Consider the following 12,787-nt stretch of genomic DNA (forward strand, 5'->3'; position numbering starts at 1 on the left):
CCTATCCCTAACCCTAACCGCCTTTGCCTTTGCCTGATGAAACCCTAACCCTAACCCTAACCCTAACCGCCTTTGCCTTTGCCTGATGAAACCCTAACCCTAACCCTAACCCTAACCGCCTTTGCCTTTGCCTGATGAAACCCTAACCCTAACCCTAACCCTAACCCTAACCGCCTTTGCCTTTGCCTGATGAAACCCTAACCCTAACCCTAACCCTAACCCTAACCCTAACCCTAACCGCCTTTGCCTTTGCCTGATGAAACCCTAACCCTAACCCTAACCGCCTTTGCCTTTGCCTGATGAAACCCTAACCCTAACCCTAACTGCCTTTGCCTTTGCCTGATGAAACCCTAACCCTAACCCTAACCCTAACCGCCTTTGCCTTTGCCTGATGAAACCCTAACCCTAACCCTAACCCTAACCGACTTTGCCTTTGCCTTTGCCTGATGAAACCCTAACCCTAACCCTAACCCTAACCCTAACCCTAACTGCCTTTGCCTTTGCCTGATGAAACCCTAACCCTAACCCTAACCGCCTTTGCCTTTGCCTGATGAAACCCTAACCCTAACCCTAACCGCCTTTGCCTTTGCCTGATGAAACCCTAACCCTAACCGCCTTTGCCTTTGCCTGATGAAACCCTAACCCTAACCCTAACCGCCTTTGCCTTTGCCTGATGAAACCCTAACCCTAACCCTAACCCTAACCGCCTTTGCCTTTGCCTGATGAAACCCTAACCCTAACCCTAACCGACTTTGCCTTTGCCTTTGCCTGATGAAACCCTAACCCTAACCCTAACCCTAACTGCCTTTGCCTTTGCCTGATGAAACCCTAACCCTAACCCTAACCGCCTTTGCCTTTGCCTGATGAAACCCTAACCCTAACCCTAACCCTAACCCTAACCGCCTTTGCCTTTGCCTGATGAAACCCTAACCCTAACCCTAACCCTAACCCTAACCGCCTTTGCCTTTGCCTGATGAAACCCTAACCCTAACCCTAACCCTAACCCTAACCGCCTTTGCCTTTGCCTGATGAAACCCTAACCCTAACCCTAACCCTAACCGCCTTTGCCTTTGCCTGATGAAACCCTAACCCTATCCCTAACCCTAACCGCCTTTGCCTTTGCCTGATGAAACCCTAACCCTAACCCTAACCCTAACCCTAACCGCCTTTGCCTTTGCCTGATGAAACCCTAACCCTAACCCTAACCCTAACCCTAACCGCCTTTGCCTTTGCCTGATGAAACCCTAACCCTAACCCTAACCCTAACCCTAACCGCCTTTGCCTTTGCCTGATGAAACCCTAACCCTAACCCTAACCCTAACCCTAACCGCCTTTGCCTTTGCCTGATGAAACCCTAACCCTAACCCTAACCCTAACCCTAACCGCCTTTGCCTTTGCCTGATGAAACCCTAACCCTAACCCTAACCCTAACTGCCTTTGCCTTTGCCTGATGAAACCCTAACCCTAACCCTAACCCTAACCCTAACCCTAACCGCCTTTGCCTTTGCCTGATGAAACCCTAACCCTAAACCTAACCCTAACCGCCTTTGCCTTTGCCTGACGAAACCCTAACCCTAACCCTAACCCTAACCCTAACCCTAACCCTAACCCTAACCCTAACTGCCTTTGCCTTTGCCTGATGAAACCCTAACCCTAACCCTAACCCTAACCCTAACTGCCTTTGCCTTTGCCTGATGAAACCCTAACCCTAACCCTAACCCTAACCCTAACTGCCTTTGCCTGATGAAACCCTAACCCTAACCCTAACCCTAACCGTAACCCTAACCCTAACCGTAACCCTAACCCTAACCCTAACCCTAATACTAACTGCCTTTGCCTTTGCCTGATGAAACCCTAACCCTAACCCTAACCCTAACCCTAACTGCCTTTGCCTTTGCCTGATGAAACCCTAACCCTAACCCTAACCCTAACCCTAACCCTAACTGCCTTTGCCTTTGCCTGATGAAACCCTAACCCTAACCCTAACCCTAACCCTAACCCTAACCGCCTTTTCCTTTGCCTGATGAAACCCTAACCCTAACCCTAACCCTAACCGCCTTTGCCTGATGAAACCCTAACCCTAACCCTAACCCTAACTGCCTTTGCCTTTGCCTGATGAAACCCTAACCCTAACCCTAACCCTAACTGCCTTTGCCTTTGCCTGATGAAACCCTAACCCTAACCCTAACCCTAACCCTAACTGCCTTTGCCTTTGCCTGATGAAACCCTAACCCTAACCCTAACCCTAACTGCCTTTGCCTTTGCCTGATGAAACCCTAACCCTAACCCTAACCCTAACTGCCTTTGCCTTTGCCTGATGAAACCCTAACCCTAACCCTAACCCTAACCCTAACTGCCTTTGCCTTTGCCTTTGCCTGATGAAACCCTAACCCTAACCCTCACCGCCTTTTCCTTTGCCTGATGAAACCCTAACCCTAACCCTAACCCTAACCCTAACCCTAACCCTAACCGCCTTTGCCTTTGCCTGATGAAACCCTAACCCTAACCCTAACCCTAACCGCCTTTGCCTTTGCCTGATGAAACACTAACCCTAACCCTAACCCTAACCGCCTTTGCCTTTGCCTGATGAAACCCTAACCCTATCCCTAACCCTAACCGCCTTTGCCTTTGCCTGATGAAACCCTAACCCTAACCCTAACCCTAACCGCCTTTGCCTTTGCCTGATGAAACCCTAACCCTAACCCTAACCCTAACCGCCTTTGCCTTTGCCTGATGAAACCCTAACCCTAACCCTAACCCTAACCCTAACCGCCTTTGCCTTTGCCTGATGAAACCCTAACCCTAACCCTAACCCTAACCCTAACCCTAACCCTAACCGCCTTTGCCTTTGCCTGATGAAACCCTAACCCTAACCCTAACCGCCTTTGCCTTTGCCTGATGAAACCCTAACCCTAACCCTAACTGCCTTTGCCTTTGCCTGATGAAACCCTAACCCTAACCCTAACCCTAACTGCCTTTGCCTTTGCCTGATGAAACCCTAACCCTAACCCTAACCCTAACCGACTTTGCCTTTGCCTTTGCCTGATGAAACCCTAACCCTAACCCAAACCCTAACCCTAACCCTAACCCTAACTGCCTTTGCCTTTGCCTGATGAAACCCTAACCCTAACCCTAACCGCCTTTGCCTTTGCCTGATGAAACCCTAACCCTAACCCTAACCGCCTTTGCCTTTGCCTGATGAAACCCTAACCCTAACCGCCTTTGCCTTTGCCTGATGAAACCCTAACCCTAACCCTAACCGCCTTTGCCTTTGCCTGATGAAACCCTAACCCTAACCCTAACCCTAACCCTAACCCTAACCCTAACCCTAACCCTAACCCTAACCCTAACCCTAACCCTAACTGCCTTTGCCTTTGCCTGATGAAACCCTAACCCTAACCCTAACCCTAACCCTAACTGCCTTTGCCTTTGCCTGATGAAACCCTAACCCTAACCCTAACCCTAACCCTAACCCTAACTGCCTTTGCCTTTGCCTGATGAAACCCTAACCCTAACCCTAACCCTAACTGCCTTTGCCTTTGCCTGATGAAACCCTAACCCTAACCCTAACTGCCTTTGCCTTTGCCTGATGAAACCCTAACCCTAACCCTAACCCTAACTGCCTTTGCCTTTGCCTGATGAAACCCTAACCCTAACCCTAACCCTAACCCTAACCCTAACCCTAACCCTAACCCTAACCCTAACCCTAACCGCCTTTGCCTTTGCCTGATGAAACCCTAACCCTAACCCTAACCCTAACCCTAACCGCCTTTGCCTTTGCCTGATGAAACCCTAACCCTAACCCTAACCCTAACCCTAACCGCCTTTGCCTTTGCCTGATGAAACCCTAACCCTAACCCTAACCCTAACCCTAACCGCCTTTGCCTTTGCCTGATGAAACCCTAACCCTAACCCTAACCCTAACCCTAACCCTAACTGCCTTTGCCTTTGCCTGATGAAACCCTAACCCTAACCCTAACCCTAACCCTAACTGCCTTTGCCTTTGCCTGATGAAACCCTAACCCTAACCCTAACCCTAATACTAACCGCCTTTGCCTTTGCCTGATGAAACCCTAACCCTAACCCTAACCCTAACCCTAACTGCCTTTGCCTTTGCCTGATGAAACCCTAACCCTAACCCTAACCCTAACCCTAACCCTAACCCTAACTGCCTTTGCCTTTGCCTGATGAAACCCTAACCCTAACCCTAACCCTAACCCTAACCCTAACCGCCTTTTCCTTTGCCTGATGAAACCCTAACCCTAACCCTAACCCTAACCGCCTTTGCCTGATGAAACCCTAACCCTAACCCTAACCCTAACTGCCTTTGCCTTTGCCTGATGAAACCCTAACCCTAACCCTAACCCTAACTGCCTTTGCCTTTGCCTGATGAAACCCTAACCCTAACCCTAACCCTAACCCTAACTGCCTTTGCCTTTGCCTGATGAAACCCTAACCCTAACCCTAACTGCCTTTGCCTTTGCCTGATGAAACCCTAACCCTAACCCTAACTGCCTTTGCCTTTGCCTGATGAAACCCTAACCCTAACCCTAACCGCCTTTGCCTTTGCCTGATGAAACCCTAACCCTAACCCTAACCCTAACTGCCTTTGCCTTTGCCTGATGAAACCCTAACCCTAACCCTAACCCTAACTGCCTTTGCCTTTGCCTGATGAAACCCTAACCCTAACCCTAACCCTAACCCTAACCCTAACTGCCTTTGCCTTTGCCTGATGAAACCCTAACCCTAACCCTAACCCTAACTGCCTTTGCCTTTGCCTGATGAAACCCTAACCCTATCCCTAACCCTAACCGCATTTGCCTTTGCCTGATGAAACCCTAACCCTAACCCTAACCCTAACCGCCTTTGCCTTTGCCTGATGAAACCCTAACCCTAACCCTAACCCTAACTGCCTTTGCCTTTGCCTGATGAAACCCTAACCCTAACCCTAACCCTAACCCTAACCGCCTTTGCCTTTGCCTGATGAAACCCTAACCCTAACCCTAACCCTAACCCTAACCCTAACCCTAACCGCCTTTGCCTTTGCCTGATGAAACCCTAACCCTAACCCTAACCGCCTTTGCCTTTGCCTGATGAAACCCTAACCCTAACCCTAACTGCCTTTGCCTTTGCCTGATGAAACCCTAACCCTAACCCTAACCCTAACCGCCTTTGCCTTTGCCTGATGAAACCCTAACCCTAACCCTAACCCTAACCGACTTTGCCTTTGCCTTTGCCTGATGAAACCCTAACCCTAACCCTAACCCTAACCCTAACCCTAACTGCCTTTGCCTTTGCCTGATGAAACCCTAACCCTAACCGCCTTTGCCTTTGCCTGATGAAACCCTAACCCTAACCCTAACCGCCTTTGCCTTTGCCTGATGAAACCCTAACCCTAACCGCCTTTGCCTTTGCCTGATGAAACCCTAACCCTAACCCTAACCGCCTTTGCCTTTGCCTGATGAAACCCTAACCCTAACCCTAACCCTAACCGCCTTTGCCTTTGCCTGATGAAACCCTAACCCTAACCCTAACCGACTTTGCCTTTGCCTTTGCCTGATGAAACCCTAACCCTAACCCTAACTGCCTTTGCCTTTGCCTGATGAAACCCTAACCCTAACCCTAACCCTAACTGCCTTTGCCTTTGCCTGATGAAACCCTAACCCTATCCCTAACCCTAACCGCCTTTGCCTTTGCCTGATGAAACCCTAACCCTAACCCTAACCCTAACCGCCTTTGCCTTTGCCTGATGAAACCCTAACCCTAACCCTAACCCTAACCGCCTTTGCCTTTGCCTGATGAAACCCTAACCCTAACCCTAACCCTAACCCTAACCGCCTTTGCCTTTGCCTGATGAAACCCTAACCCTAACCCTAACCCTAACCCTAACCCTAACCCTAACCGCCTTTGCCTTTGCCTGATGAAACCCTAACCCTAACCCTAACCGCCTTTGCCTTTGCCTGATGAAACCCTAACCCTAACCCTAACTGCCTTTGCCTTTGCCTGATGAAACCCTAACCCTAACCCTAACCCTAACCGCCTTTGCCTTTGCCTGATGAAACCCTAACCCTAACCCTAACCCTAACCGACTTTGCCTTTGCCTTTGCCTGATGAAACCCTAACCCTAACCCTAACCCTAACCCTAACCCTAACTGCCTTTGCCTTTGCCTGATGAAACCCTAACCCTAACCCTAACCGCCTTTGCCTTTGCCTGATGAAACCCTAACCCTAACCCTAACCGCCTTTGCCTTTGCCTGATGAAACCCTAACCCTAACCGCCTTTGCCTTTGCCTGATGAAACCCTAACCCTAACCCTAACCGCCTTTGCCTTTGCCTGATGAAACCCTAACCCTAACCCTAACCCTAACCGCCTTTGCCTTTGCCTGATGAAACCCTAACCCTAACCCTAACCGACTTTGCCTTTGCCTTTGCCTGATGAAACCCTAACCCTAACCCTAACCCTAACTGCCTTTGCCTTTGCCTGATGAAACCCTAACCCTAACCCTAACCGCCTTTGCCTTTGCCTGATGAAACCCTAACCCTAACCCTAACCCTAACCCTAACCGCCTTTGCCTTTGCCTGATGAAACCCTAACCCTAACCCTAACCCTAACCCTAACCGCCTTTGCCTTTGCCTGATGAAACCCTAACCCTAACCCTAACCCTAACCCTAACCGCCTTTGCCTTTGCCTGATGAAACCCTAACCCTAACCCTAACCCTAACCGCCTTTGCCTTTGCCTGATGAAACCCTAACCCTATCCCTAACCCTAACCGCCTTTGCCTTTGCCTGATGAAACCCTAACCCTAACCCTAACCCTAACCCTAACCGCCTTTGCCTTTGCCTGATGAAACCCTAACCCTAACCCTAACCCTAACCCTAACCGCCTTTGCCTTTGCCTGATGAAACCCTAACCCTAACCCTAACCCTAACCCTAACCGCCTTTGCCTTTGCCTGATGAAACCCTAACCCTAACCCTAACCCTAACCCTAACTGCCTTTGCCTTTGCCTGATGAAACCCTAACCCTAACCCTAACCCTAACTGCCTTTGCCTTTGCCTGATGAAACCCTAACCCTAACCCTAACCCTAACTGCCTTTGCCTTTGCCTGATGAAACCCTAACCCTAACCCTAACCCTAACCCTAACTGCCTTTGCCTTTGCCTGATGAAACCCTAACCCTAACCCTAACCCTAACCCTAACTGCCTTTGCCTGATGAAACCCTAACCCTAACCCTAACCCTAACCGTAACCCTAACCCTAACCGTAACCCTAACCCTAACCCTAACCCTAATACTAACTGCCTTTGCCTTTGCCTGATGAAACCCTAACCCTAACCCTAACCCTAACCCTAACTGCCTTTGCCTTTGCCTGATGAAACCCTAACCCTAACCCTAACCCTAACCCTAACCCTAACTGCCTTTGCCTTTGCCTGATGAAACCCTAACCCTAACCCTAACCCTAACCCTAACCCTAACCGCCTTTTCCTTTGCCTGATGAAACCCTAACCCTAACCCTAACCCTAACCGCCTTTGCCTGATGAAACCCTAACCCTAACCCTAACCCTAACTGCCTTTGCCTTTGCCTGATGAAACCCTAACCCTAACCCTAACCCTAACTGCCTTTGCCTTTGCCTGATGAAACCCTAACCCTAACCCTAACCCTAACCCTAACTGCCTTTGCCTTTGCCTGATGAAACCCTAACCCTAACCCTAACCCTAACTGCCTTTGCCTTTGCCTGATGAAACCCTAACCCTAACCCTAACCCTAACTGCCTTTGCCTTTGCCTGATGAAACCCTAACCCTAACCCTAACCCTAACCCTAACTGCCTTTGCCTTTGCCTTTGCCTGATGAAACCCTAACCCTAACCCTCACCGCCTTTTCCTTTGCCTGATGAAACCCTAACCCTAACCCTAACCCTAACCCTAACCCTAACCCTAACCGCCTTTGCCTTTGCCTGATGAAACCCTAACCCTAACCCTAACCCTAACCGCCTTTGCCTTTGCCTGATGAAACACTAACCCTAACCCTAACCCTAACCGCCTTTGCCTTTGCCTGATGAAACCCTAACCCTATCCCTAACCCTAACCGCCTTTGCCTTTGCCTGATGAAACCCTAACCCTAACCCTAACCCTAACCGCCTTTGCCTTTGCCTGATGAAACCCTAACCCTAACCCTAACCCTAACCGCCTTTGCCTTTGCCTGATGAAACCCTAACCCTAACCCTAACCCTAACCCTAACCGCCTTTGCCTTTGCCTGATGAAACCCTAACCCTAACCCTAACCCTAACCCTAACCCTAACCCTAACCGCCTTTGCCTTTGCCTGATGAAACCCTAACCCTAACCCTAACCGCCTTTGCCTTTGCCTGATGAAACCCTAACCCTAACCCTAACTGCCTTTGCCTTTGCCTGATGAAACCCTAACCCTAACCCTAACCCTAACTGCCTTTGCCTTTGCCTGATGAAACCCTAACCCTAACCCTAACCCTAACCGACTTTGCCTTTGCCTTTGCCTGATGAAACCCTAACCCTAACCCAAACCCTAACCCTAACCCTAACCCTAACTGCCTTTGCCTTTGCCTGATGAAACCCTAACCCTAACCCTAACCGCCTTTGCCTTTGCCTGATGAAACCCTAACCCTAACCCTAACCGCCTTTGCCTTTGCCTGATGAAACCCTAACCCTAACCGCCTTTGCCTTTGCCTGATGAAACCCTAACCCTAACCCTAACCGCCTTTGCCTTTGCCTGATGAAACCCTAACCCTAACCCTAACCCTAACCCTAACCCTAACCCTAACCCTAACCCTAACCCTAACCCTAACTGCCTTTGCCTTTGCCTGATGAAACCCTAACCCTAACCCTAACCCTAACCCTAACTGCCTTTGCCTTTGCCTGATGAAACCCTAACCCTAACCCTAACCCTAACCCTAACCCTAACTGCCTTTGCCTTTGCCTGATGAAACCCTAACCCTAACCCTAACCCTAACTGCCTTTGCCTTTGCCTGATGAAACCCTAACCCTAACCCTAACTGCCTTTGCCTTTGCCTGATGAAACCCTAACCCTAACCCTAACCCTAACTGCCTTTGCCTTTGCCTGATGAAACCCTAACCCTAACCCTAACCCTAACCCTAACCCTAACCCTAACCCTAACCCTAACCCTAACCGCCTTTGCCTTTGCCTGATGAAACCCTAACCCTAACCCTAACCCTAACCCTAACCGCCTTTGCCTTTGCCTGATGAAACCCTAACCCTAACCCTAACCCTAACCCTAACCGCCTTTGCCTTTGCCTGATGAAACCCTAACCCTAACCCTAACCCTAACCCTAACCGCCTTTGCCTTTGCCTGATGAAACCCTAACCCTAACCCTAACCCTAACCCTAACCCTAACTGCCTTTGCCTTTGCCTGATGAAACCCTAACCCTAACCCTAACCCTAACCCTAACTGCCTTTGCCTTTGCCTGATGAAACCCTAACCCTAACCCTAACCCTAATACTAACCGCCTTTGCCTTTGCCTGATGAAACCCTAACCCTAACCCTAACCCTAACCCTAACTGCCTTTGCCTTTGCCTGATGAAACCCTAACCCTAACCCTAACCCTAACCCTAACCCTAACCCTAACTGCCTTTGCCTTTGCCTGATGAAACCCTAACCCTAACCCTAACCCTAACCCTAACCCTAACCGCCTTTTCCTTTGCCTGATGAAACCCTAACCCTAACCCTAACCCTAACCGCCTTTGCCTGATGAAACCCTAACCCTAACCCTAACCCTAACTGCCTTTGCCTTTGCCTGATGAAACCCTAACCCTAACCCTAACCCTAACTGCCTTTGCCTTTGCCTGATGAAACCCTAACCCTAACCCTAACCCTAACCCTAACTGCCTTTGCCTTTGCCTGATGAAACCCTAACCCTAACCCTAACTGCCTTTGCCTTTGCCTGATGAAACCCTAACCCTAACCCTAACTGCCTTTGCCTTTGCCTGATGAAACCCTAACCCTAACCCTAACCGCCTTTGCCTTTGCCTGATGAAACCCTAACCCTAACCCTAACCCTAACTGCCTTTGCCTTTGCCTGATGAAACCCTAACCCTAACCCTAACCCTAACTGCCTTTGCCTTTGCCTGATGAAACCCTAACCCTAACCCTAACCCTAACCCTAACCCTAACTGCCTTTGCCTTTGCCTGATGAAACCCTAACCCTAACCCTAACCGACTTTGCCTTTGCCTTTGCCTGATGAAACCCTAACCCTATCCCTAACCCTAACCGCCTTTGCCTTTGCCTGATGAAACCCTAACCCTAACCCTAACCCTAACCGCCTTTGCCTTTGCCTGATGAAACCCTAACCCTAACCCTAACCCTAACCGCCTTTGCCTTTGCCTGATGAAACCCTAACCCTAACCCTAACCCTAACCCTAACCGCCTTTGCCTTTGCCTGATGAAACCCTAACCCTAACCCTAACCCTAACCCTAACCCTAACCCTAACCGCCTTTGCCTTTGCCTGATGAAACCCTAACCCTAACCCTAACCGCCTTTGCCTTTGCCTGATGAAACCCTAACCCTAACCCTAACTGCCTTTGCCTTTGCCTGATGAAACCCTAACCCTAACCCTAACCCTAACCGCCTTTGCCTTTGCCTGATGAAACCCTAACCCTAACCCTAACCCTAACCGACTTTGCCTTTGCCTTTGCCTGATGAAACCCTAACCCTAACCCTAACCCTAACCCTAACCCTAACTGCCTTTGCCTTTGCCTGATGAAACCCTAACCCTAACCCTAACCGCCTTTGCCTTTGCCTGATGAAACCCTAACCCTAACCCTAACCGCCTTTGCCTTTGCCTGATGAAACCCTAACCCTAACCGCCTTTGCCTTTGCCTGATGAAACCCTAACCCTAACCCTAACCGCCTTTGCCTTTGCCTGATGAAACCCTAACCCTAACCCTAACCCTAACCGCCTTTGCCTTTGCCTGATGAAACCCTAACCCTAACCCTAACCGACTTTGCCTTTGCCTTTGCCTGATGAAACCCTAACCCTAACCCTAACCCTAACTGCCTTTGCCTTTGCCTGATGAAACCCTAACCCTAACCCTAACCGCCTTTGCCTTTGCCTGATGAAACCCTAACCCTAACCCTAACCCTAACCCTAACCGCCTTTGCCTTTGCCTGATGAAACCCTAACCCTAACCCTAACCCTAACCCTAACCGCCTTTGCCTTTGCCTGATGAAACCCTAACCCTAACCCTAACCCTAACCCTAACCGCCTTTGCCTTTGCCTGATGAAACCCTAACCCTAACCCTAACCCTAACCGCCTTTGCCTTTGCCTGATGAAACCCTAACCCTATCCCTAACCCTAACCGCCTTTGCCTTTGCCTGATGAAACCCTAACCCTAACCCTAACCCTAACCGCCTTTGCCTTTGCCTGATGAAACCCTAACCCTAACCCTAACCGCCTTTGCCTTTGCCTGATGAAACCCTAACCCTAACCCTAACCCTAACCCTAACCCTAACCCTAACCGCCTTTGCCTTTGCCTGATGAAACCCTAACCCTAACCCTAACCCTAATACTAACTGCCTTTGCCTTTGCCTGATGAAACCCTAACCCTAACCCTAACCCTAACCCTAACCCTAACCCTAACTGCCTTTGCCTTTGCCTGATGAAACCCTAACCCTAACCCTAACCCTAACCCTAACCGCCTTTGCCTTTGCCTGATGAAACCCTAACCCTAACCCTAACCCTAACCCTAACCGCCTTTTCCTTTGTCTGATGAAACCCTAACCCTAACCCTAACCCTAACCCTAACCCTAACCCTAACCCTAACCGCCTTTGCCTTTGCCTGATGAAACCCTAACCCTAACCCTAACTGCCTTTGCCTTTGCCTGATGAAACCCTAACCCTAACCCTAACCCTAACCCTAACTGCCTTTGCCTTTGCCTGATGAAACCCTAACCCTAACCCTAACCCTAACCCTAACTGCCTTTGCCTTTGCCTGATGAAACCCTAACCCTAACCCTAACCCTAACCCTAACCCTAACTGCCTTTGCCTTTGCCTGATGAAACCCTAACCCTAACCCTAACCCTAACCCTAACCCTAACCCTAACCCTAACCCTAACTGCCTTTGCCTTTGCCTGATGAAACCCTAACCCTAACCCTAACCCTAACCCTAACTGCCTTTGCCTTTGCCTGATGAAACCCTAACCCTAACCCTAACCCTAACCCTAACTGCCTTTGCCTTTGCCTGATGAAACCCTAACCCTAACCCTAACCCTAACTGCCTTTGCCTTTGCCTGATGAAACCCTAACCCTAACCCTAACCCTAACCCTAACTGCCTTTTCCTTTGCCTGATGAAACCCTAACCGTAACCCTAACCCTAACACTAACCCTAACCCTAACCGCCTTTTCCTTTGCCTGATGAAACCCTAACCCTAACCCTAACCCTAACCCTAACCCTAACCGCCTTTGCCTTTGCCTGATGAAACCCTAACCCTAACCCTAACCCTAACCCTAACCCTAACCGCCTTTGCCTTTGCCTGATGAAACCCTAACCCTAACCCTAACCCTAACCCTAACCCTAACCGCCTTTGCCTTTGCCTGATGAAACCCTAACCCTAACCCTAACCCTAACCCTAACCCTAACCCTAACCCTAACTGCCTTTGCCTTTGCCTGATGAAACCCTAACCCTAACCCTAACCCTAACCGCCTTTGCCTTTGCCTGATGAAACCCTAACCCTAACCCTAACCCTAACCCTAATACTAACTGCCTTTGCCTTTGCCTGATGAAACCCTAA

The sequence above is a fragment of the Struthio camelus genome, chromosome 2 (assembly GCF_040807025.1).
Source record: "Struthio camelus isolate bStrCam1 chromosome 2, bStrCam1.hap1, whole genome shotgun sequence".
NCBI lineage: Eukaryota > Metazoa > Chordata > Aves > Struthioniformes > Struthionidae > Struthio > Struthio camelus.